The 17,515-nt window shown below is 36.0% G+C and overlaps 1 non-coding gene across 1 annotated transcript; it reads left to right on the top strand.

Moving 5' to 3' along the window:
• The first annotated feature begins 15,559 nt into the window (after positions 1-15,559).
• LOC132157622 (U6atac minor spliceosomal RNA) lies at positions 15,560-15,662 on the top strand. Its single transcript, XR_009437563.1, has one exon. It is a non-coding gene; the product is annotated as a U6atac minor spliceosomal RNA (small nuclear RNA).
• The last annotated feature ends 1,853 nt before the right edge of the window (positions 15,663-17,515 follow it).

The following is a 17,515-nucleotide window of genomic DNA, read 5'->3' as shown; positions in this document are numbered from 1 at the left end:
CTTGATCTCAGAAAGAGGCACTGCAAATGTTGAATGTTTAGTATGTTATCAAAGTTGTTGTAATTGTTGCAATGCATTAAACATGGTGTTTTCATTAAAATAACTGTAACATTGTAAACAATTGGATTCAGATTTCCTATAATTTTTAACAGGGATCATTTGGAACGATAGTAAAACTTCAGCAATTTTAAGTCACAAATTATAATTAAAATGAAGTCACAATTCACTAGCCTATATCTTTTTTTTTTGGTGCATAAAGTTGCCTACAAAAGTATCTCTAAAAGACTTATGTACTGTACATGACACATAAGTTAAATTCTCAAAAAATGATAGTCATAGCTGTTAAGAGGTCTGAAATGGTGTCATTAGATCACTGTAACGGTGATATTAGCCAAACTGTTTTGAGAAAATAAAAACACTTTATTTTCCATTCATCTTTATATGTTTAGTATTAGGACAACAGTTTTTTTCATATACAATAGTTACTCCAGGTAGTGTTACTTTAGTAACCGCATGGTAAATTTTCATAGGGTGCACTAGTGGTATTTTTTATTTGTATGTTTTAGTAGTTTTGTAATGTGTGTAGAAAATGTTTAGATTTTTAAAAAAATATTTCTGTTGCTTTTTTTTCAGTTAAAGTTTTAGCAATTTTACCTAAACATACTATTTCATCTAATATTTATATTTTGTTTATTTTTATTAGCATTAGCTTTTATTATTAACAATGACAGCACTGAGGAGCACATGTGGTCTCAGTTTATTTCTCAATAAGTGAAAGTTAACTTGTATTTTAGTGAAGTACTTTTGTCTTTCATAAAATTCTTATGTATGATTCTTACATTGAATTTCCTAAATTTGTAACAGAAGTCTTCCTGGTATCCAAGATGAGCTATCTTTGAATCTTTTGCTGCCTTCTGAATATCTACCACTCCAACTGCATTCAGCAGAATGTGGGAAGCCTTCACTACAGAACAAGAAGTCATTATGATTGCACAAATGAAGAAAGCGTGAGGCCAGACTTTCCTTCCTTGACCTTTTAATGGGTTTGTGCTGTTGTTGGATGGACAAAAACAAGAAGAAGAAAAAAAACACCTGAGTGAGTGAGTGAGTGAATGAATGAATAAATGAATGAATGAATGGGAGGAACAGATATATCTAGATGGAAATGAAGAACGAAGTAGAATGGCAACGTGGTAGCTGGTAGCAGCCTGCAGCTGTCTGAACCAATGCTGGGCCAACTGTGGGACTGTCACTGCTAATTAACCACCACTCCACTCTGTCTTGCTCTCCCTGTCTTTCTCTCCTCACTAAACCCTGAACCGTCCCCTCTGTCCACCTCTATCCCTCATTTCTTCACATCCAGTGAGCTTTCCAATCCTCTGCCAGAGAATTCGTGCTAAGGGAGCTGTGCTAGCCTAGATCTGTCAAGCATCATTAGCTTTATTAATATTAGCACTCATTATGTATCTCATATTTGCATGACAGGTGTTTATGCACCCTCCTTATAGACCTCTAATGACTTATCAGTTATATGCTTAACATTATTAAAGCAGAGTGGCCTTGTTTTATTACTTTTAATATTTTTTTAGGGTGCTGCCAGAGGTCAAGAATTTAAGTAGCCTATTTTATTATTATTTTTTTTAAACAAATGTTCTTTTAAATAACAATGACATTTATTTATGCCCCCGGACCCCCCTAGAGGGATACAGGTCCACCCACCACTGGTTCATTAAATCTTACGTGAGCTGATGTGAACCCTCACCCACCACCATTAGCCCCTGTTTTTTTGGCTGCAGCCCCAGATGTTTTCAAATCCTATAAAAGCCCCTGATCATAAACAAACAATACTGGATGTGTATCAATATAATGTATCTGTGCATTTATTGCATTACTAACATTATTCAAACAAAATAAAAATAGAGGAACACTCACTGCTCTTAATTAAGTAACTTATTGCTTTACTAGGTATTTGTGTATATTTACTGAAGGTGGTAAGTGATTTTGCTAGACATTCTGGCAACATTGTAGTAAATATTTTTGGTGCATAAAAAATCGTGCCCATTAATTCACCAGCTGACATGCAAATCCAGCACAAATTATTGCATTAAAAGTCACCGAAATTAAGTATTTGAACTTCATGGTTAAATATAAAATGGGTGTAAAAATGAAAAGGTCTACTTTTTGAAAAATACATAAATAAATAAAAATTATAATGTCCCCCCTTCCACTAGGCTAGCTACGGGCCTGACAAACTTATACCAACATGGAAAACATTTGCCCTCAAACTCTTTCAAGACAAGTGTCATTTCCCTCTGGTTGAATCAGATGCCAGATTTGAGAATGAATCATTTTTTTTTGCATCAGCTGTTTACAGTATTTCTGTCCATTCTGGGGTGCATTTCCTAGATCCAAGTATGGTTGCAAGTTCTGTTGTTGCCAGTAGAGTTCAGTGGAACTCGCAATCATTTGCTAATGATGCTTTTGGGAAACGCACCCCAGGTTCGAGATTTAGCATGTGAGTATTAATTTGTTTGAATCAGCTCACTTAATTAGGCTTACTGTATTGTTTGGTGTAGTTGCTCACTTGCTTACTGCTTTACTTAATGCTTTATTTGTCTGCTTTAAGACTCAGTTTACAGTCAAGCACAATGATGTGAGAGTACACCTGCATGTGCACCTTGTGATGACTCAGTATTGCAGGTAAGGACACTTCCCTACTTGTCCACTACAGTCCATGTCATCGTAAAAAGATGTACCTTACAGTACCATGTAAATACCATGGTAAATGAGCGTAATAATCATGCAGTAATGTAGTATATTGAATTTTTTTTTTATATTTGAATGTACCAGTGTACCATGGTATTTCTGTCTGATACCATCACTGTACCACTGCCCCAGTGTCCTATTTGGGAGAAACCTTAACTTGTGCTTAATGTACAGTAGGCCTGTAAGTCCTCTCAGATATGCTTTGTAGCATACCATGGTTCATCACAGATAATATTCACTATATAATTTTACTAACAATTTGAGTCAAATGTTGAATGGAAAAATTAACAGCATTTTCAGAATTTCCTTATTTGGTATTTTTTTATCTGCTTTAATAACAGCAGAGCTTCTTGAGCTTCATGTAAACACTGGTGCTCATGTTATGAATTGAACTGAAAACTATTTAATAAGCAATAATGTGTAAATGTCTTACATTATATAAGAGTTCACATGGGCAGTGTCAAAAATGTGCTTATTATGAAATCTCTAATATTTCTTCATTCACATTTTGTTCCAGAAATCCTAATATTGTACATGCTTCTTATTTCCAAATCTACATTAGATATAACGATTAGATTTATAATGTGGTCTAATACTTTTGTACTGCAATGTAGGTGAATTACAAAACAAAGTTCTGTATTTCTCCAGAAGCAGTTTGATAGAATCTTTGTGACGGTTTAACAAGAATACCCGCTGTGCCACATGTTTGCCTGCTAACCAAAACCTTCCCGGCAGTATTTCATAAGTAAGGTGACATGTTAAGAAAAGATAAAAGAAGAAGATTATCACTTTTACGCTTCAGGAAACCTTGCTATTTAGAGCTCTCCTGACCTCATTTTACAAGACTACATGTCTAGGTGTGTTTGTGTTTGAGGTAGATTCTTATTTTGCTAATGACTATGCAAATGAAGTTCACAACTCAGCATACATCTGCACCTAAAAAAAAAATGAAAAAATCTATTCATAATGGAAAACAGTGGGAGAGTTAATCCAGCATTGGTTCATTTAACTGTTTTGTGTATAAAGCCTCTTCCTAATAAGGTCCATTTCCAATGAAGGCATGGCGTTCTCATTTCTTTTGATATTGAATGAGAATGTTTTCTGTTCTGTGCAACCGTATTGTGACTCATGTTGTGGTTTCTTCCAGACTTTGTTACACATTCTTTGTAATTCTTAGTGGTGATGGTAAAATGAGATAAAATACCCTGGAAAGGTGAGCACACCTACTGTAAAAGAGTTTCTCCTCCACCTAGTGGTCAAATCAAAGAAGAATCAAAAGAATAAAAGTAGTCATGAAAATGAAAGTAGGCTTACATTCTTTCATTAATAGGATTTGTAATACAGAACATTTCCAGAGCTGCACTTAATCAGACAATGAAATGAACATTTATGATAGTAAGCATAAAGAAAGTGAATATGTGAATTGAACGGAATGGTATAATCTAATTTTGTTCATTATCATTTAACCATCCGCTTTATTCATTGTAGGCAGCGCTTTGTCTGTGTCGTGTCTCTCTCTTGATGTTTAAGGGTGATGTCCTTGCTGCTCTGTCCTAGGAGGGGCCAGAGTTAATGCAGTGCTATATTTGTGTTGACCCTCAGGGGCCATTAAATCACATAATTTCTTCATCAGCTGGGTCTGACCTGATTTTCTAGATGGCCTCCTCAAGCAATGTTGGGGGAAAAAAAATTAAATGGTACGGAAATGTAGATACATTCGTGTAATACTGCATTACAATAATCCACATTACTTCAGTTGACATCATGTGAACATGTCTTGCATTTAGAACCTTTGGGACATTTTTTTTTTAACATGCTTGATCTGTGTATATTTCTCTCCTGATTCAGAGAAGACAACTTTTTCACTGGAGAAAGCAATTTAGTGGAAAAGGAAGCAATGGTTTGTAGTTAAAACATCTTGATGAGTTTGTTTATTACAGACATGCAGCTTTTCACTTTTTATAAGATATTAATGGATGAACTGGAGTTGTGTATTCTGACGGCACCCATTCACTGCAGAGGATCCATTGGTGAGCAAATGATAATGCTAAATTTCTCCAAATCTGTGTTCGATGAAGGAACAACCTTCACTAGATAAAATACAGCGAAATTTAGGTTGCAGGTAAATAGCTGTGTACTATAGGGCACCATCCCTGAGGTGCTGTGAAGTGTGCAGTAAGGTCATGGCTGTTTATCCAACCTTGAATTGGACAGGTGAGCTCCAGGGGGTGGTGGCGGCGGCCACGTAACATTCCTCTGAGCTGTCAGTGCTGGTGAGGGGGGAGGTAAAGAAAGCACCCTCTGTCTGTCAGAGAGGGAAAAACAGATGGTAAGAGAAGAGAGAGGTGTTGTAAGCTAGAGGTGGGTCATAGGTCTGTTTTGATTGCAGGAACAAAACATTCAACTAATTAAATGGTGCATAGTTGACATCCTATGGTGCATAGGATGGAAATTGAACAAACTTTAAATAGATAAACTAAATAGAACTGAAAAAAAGTGTCTTGATTGTTGGCATAAATTAATCTGATGCTTGTTAGAAGCTAGCCAATTTAGTAGGCATGCATAATATATTGACACCATAATATGTTCGTTATATTAGGTAAACAGCCTACAAACCCGATTCCAAAAAAGTTGGGACACTGTACAAATTGTGAGTAGAAAAAGGAATGGAATAATTTACAAATCACATAAACTTATATTTTATTCACAAGAGAATATAGATAACATATCAAATGTTGAAAGTGAGACATTTTTAAATGTCATACCAAATCTTGGCTAATTTTGGATTTCATGAGAGCTACACATTCCAAAAAAGTTGGGACAGGTAGCAATAAGAGGCCGGAAAAGTGAAATGTACATAAGGAACAGCTGGAGGACCAATTTGCAACTTATTAGGTCAATTGGCAACATGATTGTGTATAAAAAGAGCCTCTCAGTGTGGCAGTGTCTCCTCAGAAGTCAAGATGGGCAGAAGATCACCAATTCCCCCAATGCTGCGGCGAAAAATAGTGGAGCAATATCAGAAAGGAGTTTCTCAGAGAAAAAAAAAGCAAAGAATTTTAAGTAATCATCATCTACAGTGCATAATATCATCCAAAGATTCAGAGAATCTAGAACAATCTGTGTGCGCAAGGTAGAGTCCTGCACGGGTTCGGGTACCCGCAAATTTGGCTGAAATGGGTGAAAAATATCCAACTGTGTCGGATACGGGTGCGGGTCGGGTCGGACACAGGGGAAACACGGGTCTAAACACGGGTTCAAAACAGTCACGTGCAAACGTAAAAATAGGCCTACGTTCCATTTTTTAAAAAATCACAACCGTGCTAATGGCTGCATGAGTCATTAGTTAAAGGAGCTATGTGGAGGTTTTTACTTAAAAAGATCTTTAAGATAGAGTTTTCATTTGTACATGTATGAGCCAACCATGATGTAAAAAAAAGAATGACACCTCGACTGTCCACCACGGTCGCCTCTATCAGCCTGTAGGCTCAATTGTGTTTGGAGGAGTCACAAAATGTGACGTCATGCGCGTTCTCATCTACTTGGGCTTACAACCATTCAGCACGCCAGCCATTATAGTAAGCAGCGGCAATAGTGTTTTCAAATGGACTCTGCGGACGGAAAGAAGCGACCAGCCTCCAGCACAATTCAGACACCCAAGGACACTCCTCGTAAGTATAAAAAAAAAAAAAAAAAAAAAGAGCGTGCGCACTGAGAACGAGCATGAGACTGGCTGCAGTTCCTCTAACGGCCACTGGTGTGAGTAACGGTAAGAAATTTCAGAACCTACGCAATGCTCCTTTAACAGATGTAAAAGATCAGCCAGCTGTTTTTTTTCATTGTTTTTGTTTTCCATTTATATATATATATATATATATATATATATATATATATATATATATATATATATATATATATATATATATATATATATATATATATATATATATATAATCTGAATTAAAATGTGTTTGATTTAAGCCTATTTCAAAATTTGTGTCATAAAATTATATCGCGCATACAGCTCAACTAACACGATCGTCATAAAGGTGTTTAAACAACAATACACTTCCACTTGCATATATTTAACAATCGGAATATCAAATATTTCATTCCATAGCTAACACATTTGTGAATATGGGCCTAATCTAGGCTATCCAGGGTTCTTGTTTTTTTTTTAATTGCATCTGAAAATGACTTTGTGCAGCTCATTCACATGTGCGCTCTGGCGCAGATCCGCCTCTCGCGATGCTCAGCTGTGAACGATTTAAAAATGGGTGCGTTCGACTTGAAGCACAACCTCAGACGGTGGTATGATTCGGTCTTTTGTTCTGTTTTCTTTCAGGATCAAAAATACAACAAATGAAAGCGTTTATCTGTATTTCCTACTGATGAGAACTATGCATATACATTCATAAATCAGTCAATTTTGTATTTTATTATGAGATTTTATTCTAATATGATCAGTGACTCAAGCACTGATGGACCAAAAAGCACGTATTTCAACATTTGCAGTAAAAACGTGAAATATAAATTCTCAGAAAATGCATTTAATACCAATATATTGAAACGTCTGTTTATATACTCCATTAATAAAGGAGTCCAGACATTGGAAAAATATCAGTCCACATGCGTTTTATATTTAATATATGAGGGAAATAGACATGCATGCATGCGTGACACAAAAAAATATTTAACTTTTAGGTAGCAAAATATTTTTTAGTAATTCTGTCAATTACACTAAGGTTATTACATTGTCTGCTATATATTTGCTTCTTATTTATTAAATACGGGCAATTGATTGATAAAACATTGATTAAAATTAAGATAAAATGTATAAAAAACGAATATCTTTTAAAAAGAGTTTTCCATTCTGTATGACCTGGCAATAAAATTAGAAAAAAGTGTGTCTAATGTGATTGGCTTAACTGATTTGATTTCGGGTGTCGGTTCTATTTTAAGCGGGTCGGGTTGGGTGCGGATTTTAATTAGTGCTGCTGTCGGAAAACTGGTCGGATGCGGTTTTAAGCACTGCGGGTACGGGCGGGTGCGGATTTATAAAATCGGACCCGTGCAGCTCTCTGGCGCAAGGGTCAAGGCCGGAAAACCATACTGGATGCCCGTGATCTTCGAGCCCTTAGAAAGCACTGCATCACATACAGGAATGCTACGGTGATGGAAATCACAACATGGGCTCAGGAATACTTCCAGAAAATATCGTTGTGAACACAATCCACCGTGCCATTCGCCATTGCTGGCTAAAACTCTATAGGTCAAAAAAGAAGCCATATCTAAACATGATCCAGAAGCGCAGGCGTTTTCTCTGGGCCAAGGCTCATTTAAAATGGACTGTGGCAAAGTGGAAAACTGTTCTGTGGTCAGACGAATCAAAATTTGAAGTTCTTTTTGGAAAACTGGGATGCCATGTCATTCGGGCTAAAGAAGACAAGGACAACCCAAGTTGTTGTCAGCGCTCCGTTCCGAAGCCTGCATCTCTGATGGTAAGGGGTTGCATGAGTGCGGGTGGCATGTGTAGCTTGTACATCTGGAAAGGCACCATCAATGCTGAAAGGTATATCCAAGTTCTAGAACAACATATGCTCCCATCCAGACGATGTCTCTTCCAGGGAAGACTTTGCATTTTCCAACATGACAATGCCAGACCACATACTGCATAAATTACAACATCATGGCTGCGTAGAAGGATCCAGGTACTGAAATGGCCAGTCTGCAGTCCAGATCTTTCACCCATGGAAAACATTTGGCGCTTCATAAAGAGGAAGATGCGACAAAGAAGACCTAAGACAGCTGAGCAACTAGAAGCCTGTATTAGACAAGAATGGGACAACATTCCTATTCCTAAACTTGAGCAACTTGTCTTCTCAGTCCCCAGACATTTGCAGACTGTTATATAAAGAAGAGTGGATGCCACACAGTAGTAAACATGGCCTTGTCCCAACTTTTTTGAGATGTGTTGATGCCATGAGATTTAAACAACTTTTTCCCTTAAATGATACACTTTCTCTGTTTAAACATTTGATATGCCATCTATGTTGTATTCTGAATAAAATATTGAAATTTGAAACTTCCACATAACTGCTGTTTTTATTCATAATGTGTACAGTATCCCAACTTTTTTTGGAATCGGGTTTGCATATTAGATTTTTTTTTAAATTGATTTTATTTTTGTATTTCTCATTTCCCTTAGTTCTGTTATTTTACATTTGCTGTGATGCTATGTTCACTTGAATTGATCATTTAACATAATTAATTGTCATTTAACACTGTTAAGTGTGATCTTTAGCAAATCTCAAAATAATTACCATTGTTGTGAAGCCAATTTAAATGGATTTTATTTCTAGTAATTTGTACTCCCTACAAAATTGTACAGTGAATCATTAGCTGTTGAGAATGTGAAACCATCAAATTTAAGACTTGGGGAAACTCTCAACTGTTGTAGTTTGTCATGGTAATATTAAATTCTAAATTGTGGTTTTAAGGACATTTTTGTATGATGTTGATGCAGTCGCTGCTTGATAAGCATAAAATATAGGTCTTGAAGTAAAACCATTGAGAACTGCTGTAAGCGATGGTTCAGAGAAGGAACTCGAGGAGCAGAGGCAGCTTGCTGTAGTCTTATGATTAGAGTAAGAGAAAGATTGTGAAGGAAGAACTCTGAGATGCTGAGTAGAAAATGGGGAACAAATGAAATAATGAGAGTGGAAGTGAATGGAGGGCTTATCGTCTCACAGCTCTTTACATGTTCAGAGGGTCAGAAAAGTCTCTTAGCCGCTGTTTCCTTCCCAGCAGCTCTAATTAAGATCTCCAACGCACATGATTCAATTATGATGAAGCAGGCGTTTATTATTGAGGAAAAAACTGCCTTGACTAATGAAAGTTTCAGGCAATATCCTGAGGCGCTTCCTCTCACCATTTCTCTTGCTGCCTAGTTTTGTTCTCTCTCTCTCATATCTTTTTGCTCTCTTGCTGTCAATCAGACAGCATCTTCTCCACCCCTCTCTTCCTTTACATTGCTGTTTTATCTCCTCCAACCTGCTTCTGCAGCAAGTCAGTCTCAGTTTGACTAAACGGTGAGGAATGCCTGTGTTATAAAGCAGCCACGCTTTGATGCTTGTGTCTGTTACTGTATAGATAAAAATAGTTAGAAGTTTTCAGTCTGTACCCCAGATTATGAAAGCCAGTGAAGCTATGCAGAATCAGAATGGCTATGGTTTGCTTCTGTCTGTTTTTCCAGTGTAATTTCATTAGTATTTTTAGGGTGTATATAGAGTTAATGTCTTGAAGACATACTTGCACTAATTTTTGTATAGATGCTTATATTAACAATAGCAATGTTTAGATCCCTTTTAAAATGTAAACTGCATTTTGTATGTACAACTTTGAGATGGTCTGTATAGAATCCAACATGCAAAAAATACAAATTTAAATTAAATTTATGCATTTAGCAGACACTTTTATCCAAAGCAACTTACGATGCATACATGCTAACAATTTTCTCCTAACATGTGTTCCCTGGGATTCAAACCCCCAACCTTGTGCTTAACAATTTAAACTTTGCATTTCTGTATTTCATTTATAATGTAAATTTGCTATTTAAAAGGTCTTTATTGGATAAAGTTTGACCTGTAAGTGACTTATTTTACAGACGAGTTAGTGTTAATTTAGTTAAAACTATGACAAAAAATGTTTTTGACAAGCTTTTTTCTTATGAATAAAACTAGGTGATGACGAGAAGACAATAAGGTCAATAAACGATAACTGTGACTATATCAACATGCAGTACCGTTGTCGAGGAAAAACTATACAAAAATCTCTTACTTTAGCTGGAAAAAGCATATATATATATATATATATATATATATATATATATATATATATATATATATATATATATATATATATATATATATATTATTATTATTATTATTATTCATCAGTTTAACCATAATACAGCATGACAAAGTTTTTAGTAGATAAAACTTGACTAAACAAAAACAGGGCATGGTTGGCTAATATGATAAATAATAACTAAAAGTTACATTTGACACAGGACTAAAATAAGACTGAATTAACAATGGCTGACAAAATTAACACTACAATAAGTCATTCGGTAGTAGAGCCACAAAACATTTTAGAGGTTCAGGTTTTATTTTTCATTTATTTCAGCTAAAATAGTATAGAATTATTTATTGGTTATAGACCATCATTTTTAGATCTCTAGTACATATAGAAAAGTATTCACATTTCAGAATTATTCCTGTTGTGTACCAAAGCATAGAAAAAATTATTTGTAGACCGAGGTTTTTTTTTATTTTATTTTGTGGGACACCATTTGCTGTCCTGTCTCACTTTTGCTGACTTGGGCAAGATAAGACATGAACAAAGGGAAAAACAACCACTGCTTCCTATAAGTGTAAGATGGGATAGACTAGTGAAAAAAAAAACTTTGTTTAGCGTGAACAGAGTTCAAATCCCAACATGAGGTGTTCAGCTTCATTGTTTATCATTTTACTCAAGTAAATCTCCTCTCCATCAATATTTGTTGTGTTTTTTTGGCAGGTTCGCTCACACTCTCTCCAAATCCTTTTTTACTAAAAACAGAAACTATTCATCTCGACTGCATGCTTGCTTCATGGCCTGTATCACACAACATCTTTGGGGTTTAGTGAGTGATGCTGATCTCTGATGCCCCTTTCTGTAGTCCATCTAAGGCTGCAGCCATCTATAAACTATTGGGATTGGAAGACTGCCCTTCTCCGGAACAACACTCCTGTGATGGTGCCTGCCATCAGGGTACTGATGCATGGACTCCAGGAAACTCACCTCAGTGTCTAGTAGTAATGTATTACTGTTGGCAGGCAGAATATACACTTGGCTTTCAGGAGATAGATGGCTTGTTTGCAGAGGCCAGTGGGGCTGTAGACAGGATGGATCAGCGTTTCAGTCTGCCGGGAAGGTGTCTTAAAGAGAGATGGGGAAAATGCAATAGAGAAATAGCAGGCTTAGGTGCTGTTCGGTCAGAAGTGTGACAGGAGTCGTTTGGGGAGAGAAGGGAGATCATTTTGCTGAAATATATGAAGGTCATGAACAGTGCTGGAAACAAAGTTTTTCTTTATAAGGGACACGATTTGCCAGCTGAAACAGATTTCAAGGGTGTTTTTTTACCATTGAGATAAGAATTTTAAAATGTCTCTCATGCACACCAAGAATGAATTTATTTGTTCAAAAATACAATAAAAAAAACTTTGCTAAAAAAAGATACTAACTTTTTTTAAGGTAAGTGGTTGCAAACAATTCATATGAGCTACATTTAAATAAACAAATTTAGTTGACTAACTTTCAACATAAAAAAAACGTAGCTAAAATAAATTGTTTGCAACCACTTAACTTCAAAAAGATTTGTATCTTTTTTTTAGGTCATATTTGTGATTATTAATGAAAATGAAATGAGAACTCGTTAAAGGGAGTCTGTTGACTTTGAAAAATTTCAATTAATTAGTGACAAAGAAAATCATGAAAAGGATTCAGTTTTTTGATAAATCACCAGGAAAAATCCGATAATGTCGCCCCAGACCTTATCTTTTCACAAATCCCTTTTGGAAGCAAAGATGTTTACTGAAAACCAGGCCTCATTTGCATATCTTGTCAATTATCATCTCAACAAAGAGGTGTCAAAGAACATCACATCAAACATTTCTAACAATTTCATCAGCAGAAATAGCCTTCAGAAGTGTCTAACTTTAACGTGGTGTAAGCCTACCATGTAATGCTAAATCAGAATGTAAGACATCGATGTCTCAGCGGCTCTGTTTCGCCATCATGTTACTCCAACAACTGTGTTTGTGCACTAGTTTAAATATATGGATAAAAAGCCATGGATTTGCCTGTGAGACCTGTCCTTGATGTAGAAGCAAATCTGTCTCCAATCCAGAAACATATTCCCTCACTTTCAACTAAACATGCATCCAAGCTCCGGTTTCTGTTTTCTCAATAAAGTGTGGTTTCTGTCATAAATATTCTGGGAGCGTTTCACCTGAAGTTAATGGAAATCATTTTAAAACACATGCAGGAATGGCAGGCACAACCACACAGAAATATCTTCTGACAAAGATTAGATTACCACTGACAAATTCCAGAGCACATGTTTAAAAAACTCAACAGCCCATTCTGTTTCTCTGAAACCATCACAGCTAGAAAAAGAAAACAATGCACAGAAGACAGGAAATCTCACAAATGTCAAAAAGATGGACAGAGAAGGCTGAATTCATTGAACATGTCAGCAGGCCAGCAAATGTTCTTTTGATTATTGCCATAAAAATCTTGTGTGCAGCTTATTCTTGCCAAAAACTGCCAATTTAGACAGAAAATGTCTGTCTACTTGACATAAACTGACCAATCACAGTTCGTTTTGTTTTATTTGCTGTTTAAGTGTGGATTTATTTGAAATAGAAAGATGTTCAACTATTTGCCTCTAACTTGGAAAAATTGCATAAAAACAGCCAGTCAGATTGGGAATGGTGATTCCAGCAATCTCTTGGTCTTTATTTTGTAATATTTGTCAGTGGACTGACTGTAAGTAGTACGTGACCATGCCGTTGGAAAATTATATCTCAAACAAACAAACAAACAGAAACCTCAATATGTACCTACAAACCACATACATAAATTATATACATATGTCTCTAACATTCTTAAAGAGATTTTCTTAGTGTTGCAGAAGAAAGAAAGCCATATGGGTTTGGAACGACACGAGGGTGAGTAAATTATGTCAACATTTTTATTTTGGTGTGAACTGTCCCTTTAAGATGCATGCATATGATAAATTTTGAGACTAATCACATAAACATAACTGGCTGAGTGGGAGCAGGTGATACCCTGAGATTTTCATGGCAGAGAGGAGTCATTTGCAATGATTTGTAGCAGTCGGATCTGGGGACCTTTGAGATACACATATAGCCTTTTCAACATTAAAGACTTGCTTCAATGGTAAATCCATATCTAAGATGCTGCATATGTCTTTGTGGTTTTGTATAAAAGTTCTTTGGCAAAGAAAAAAATGTATTTCATCACCCAAGTCTATTCATAGTTCTGATCAATCGAAGCAGTTCATATTTATTCAAGCTTTATCCATGCGGAACATAGCTGGTCCAAAGTAAGTGCCAGCCCAGTAGGTGACCCTGAAGAGCCCGATCTCGTTTAATCTTTGTCCTAGTGTGCATCTGGACAAGCAGACTCTCCTTCAGAGCAGTGCATCATGTGGCGTCAGTTCCACAGAGACCCACACGGAACAATCAATGCAGGAAATGCGCTCAAAACTGAGGGAAGTTAATGGCCCTGTCTTGTTCTGCATCAGATATGATCAATATAACAAATAAGTACAGTTAAGACTTTTCACCATATCAGATGCTCATATAAGATAAGCACTTTTTTAAAGCTGTTTAAACATTGATGTGTTTGGTTTGTGGAGGGTTTGTTTTCTCACAAATTTTAGTCTTAAGGAATTGTTCACCTTGAAATAAAAAATGTCGTCATTTTCTCACCTTTGTGTCAGTCCAAACCTGTTTTGGCTTTCTTCCATAGATACTGAAAGGAGAAAGAGAAGAAAAATCTCTGCTGTGCTGCTTTTCATATAGTGCACAAGAATGAGAATAATTCACTTATTATACTTATTATGAAAGTATAAAGTTGTTAATGCAACTCATGCAATACATTTCAAGTCTTCTGAAACCATTTCTTAGAAAGACACTGAAATTCAATCATTTTATCTATTACGTCTCTCAAATTGCTTTTAGATTTCCTTCTTGATTTGTAAAATTTTATATCAGAATGCTATTGGTTGTTGCATTCAGTACCATTGGGGTTGGGAAGATTATTCAATGTAAAATCTCATCTGGCTCACTAATGCTAATAAAATAACCATTTTCTATTTGAAGATATTAAAGTATTATTAATTCCTTAGTTTTGAACAGCCATTATTCCAGTCTTCAGTGTCACATGATCCTTTAGAAATCATTCTAATATGCTGATTCGGTGCTCAAGAAACATTTCTTCTTATTATTATCAATGTTGAAAACAGTTGTGCTGTTTTTTGGAAACCATGACAAATCTTTAATTGTAATAACTAATACTTACTGACCCTAAACTTTTGAATGGTAGTGTATGTTGTACTAATTATAGTGGTAAGCAAGATTATCAGTGACTTAACTTAAATATTGGTTTGTTCATAGCTACCCGTAATGCTTCAAATGATGTGGAATGTACTGTAGCAAACAAGTTTTATGGGCAACTTCTGGACTCTAAACATTCACCAGAGAGTAGACTTTCAAATGAATCCACTACTCCTTTAAACTGATACTCAAAAATCATCTTAAACTAAAGATTTATAGTTTTGTATCAAAGAAAGTTAAAATAATAGCTTCAGCAAGGTCAACATTTCTGAACAGCAGACAAAGTGCTAAAAGCCCAAGTGCAAAAGCCTGTTCGTGTTGCACTACACAAATTCACTGATGGAAAGGCAGCTTGTGATGGATAACAAGACAGCTCAGACACAGGGGACAGAACTGGGATCAGATTGGACAGATCATCAGAGGTGAGATGTGTGGAGAGATGGGTGACACTCTCAAAGCCTGGGGTTACTAGATTGAGCGACAGGATTGTGTCACCTCCTCAGCACATAACGAACTCTCGCCTTCTAATTGGAATGAGGTGTCAGAGAAGTTGATCGTCACTATCATCGTTTTCATTTAGACTCAGAAGCTCCATCAACACCCTGGCGTTATTTTGACAGTAGAGAAGGTTAGCGCTGTCTTAGACAAGGATGGAAGAGGTTCTAGTGACCTTCAGCACACATTGCCACCTACTCTCTCATGTTTTGTGTGGTTATGAAGTGGTAAAAGCTCCGGTAGCTGTGGAGTTCCATTTGTGTTACCAATAGGGCCTTTCGCACTGCAGGAATCTTTTCATAGTACCAGAACTAATTGTGGAACTACTCACTTTTGGGCATTTTCGCACTGCTGGAACTCGGTACGATTTTAATACCGAACTGCCTTTTTTGAGAACCAAATGAGCTCCTACTCTGAAGCAGGGTCTAACTAGCACAACTGGTTGTACCCATGACACAAGTATACATTCATTGGCCAGAAGCTTTCAAATACGCCCTCAACTGCCATGATTTAAAATGCCGTGTAACATACTCTAAACATTGTGTCAACTTATTTCGCATGTATGATGAACAGCGATAAATATACGGATGCTGAAGTGCAGGCACCTGTAGCAAATGTAACACTGCCATTTGTCGTTGGAGATTCTTAATCCTCCTTTCCGTTCTTTCAATCACTTTACATACACGTCAACATTCCATGTCCATTATTGTGAAACCCACGAGACACAGAACTCCGATCACAGCATCCTCTATCCTCCTGTTGTTAACGTTATTCTTCTTTGTTAACTTTGTTGAACGTCGTGCACAAATGACATCATTGTCAAACGGCTTACGTCACATCCTAGTATACACGGTCGGTGTGAATGCAACCTTTTAAATGGTACTGAGAAATAGTTCGCGCAAAATTGTCCCAGTACTTTAGTATTTTACATTTAGTTCTGTTGTGGTGGTATATTGGTCCGTAATCGATATTTAATTGTGCACACTTATTTGCCCTATATTTACATTGAAGTTAAACTAAATTATGTATATAAGTCATGTAAAGCTTGTTTAAAGTTACTATTTAATAGCACTAATAATAAACACTGTTAAATGTAATCATTATCAAATCTGATCATTAAATGCATTTTTAATTTTAAATAATAAACTTAATATAATTTAAAGGGATAGTTCACCAACAAATTTAAATTCTGTCAATAATTACTCACCCTCATGTCGATCCAAATCCGTATGACCGTATGAACGCAACTACCAAATTCAAAGCCCAGAAAGGTAATAAGGACATGGTTAAAATAGACCATTATTCATCAGTGGTTCAACCGTAATGTTATGAAACTAAGAGAATACTTTTTGTACGCATAGCAAACAAAGCAAATGAAATAATGTGGCTCTCTTGTGAATGTGCGTCGAATACTGACAGGGAAAAATAATAAAGTCCTTATTTTTGTTTTCTTTGCGCACAAAAAGTATCCTCATAGCTTTTTAACAATGTCCTTACTACCTTTCTGGGCTTTGACGTGTCTGTTACATGTGAGTAGTGAGTAATTATTGACAGAATTTTCATTTTTAGGTGAACTATCCCTTTAATTAGACAAAATAGAATTTAGAATTTTAATATCAGCTCCAACATTAAAATAATAATTATATCTATAAAAAATATATATATTGACCAATAACCAATATGGTACCAATATTAAACAGATTTTACACTAAATACAACAAGACATGACGTGTGGAATCAGCGGTTTAAAAACAATAAACTAATTGGAACAAATAGCTTGTTACTAGAAAAGATGCACAAGATGTTTGAAAACAGATTAACTAATGTCACACTACTGAAAAATGTAGTTAGAGTAGCAGTGTTCAATCTGAGAGTCATAGAAATAAATTCCACTCAATCTTATCTCATTGTTATGCATGCCTTCTAATCATTTTTAGTAGAAATTGAAATTCAGCCCAGGGACTGCTAAGAGCACAGATAACATGAGGCTCGACACAAGTCATAACAGATGAGTTTTTACTACAGTTACTGTGGGGTCTTCTTTGACCTCTATTTGTTTGCTGCAG

This window comes from Carassius carassius, chromosome 14 (assembly GCF_963082965.1).
Source record: "Carassius carassius chromosome 14, fCarCar2.1, whole genome shotgun sequence".
Classification (NCBI taxonomy): domain Eukaryota; kingdom Metazoa; phylum Chordata; class Actinopteri; order Cypriniformes; family Cyprinidae; genus Carassius; species Carassius carassius.
Note: the sequence above shows the minus strand (reverse complement) of the source record. Positions and strands in the feature narration are given on the sequence as shown.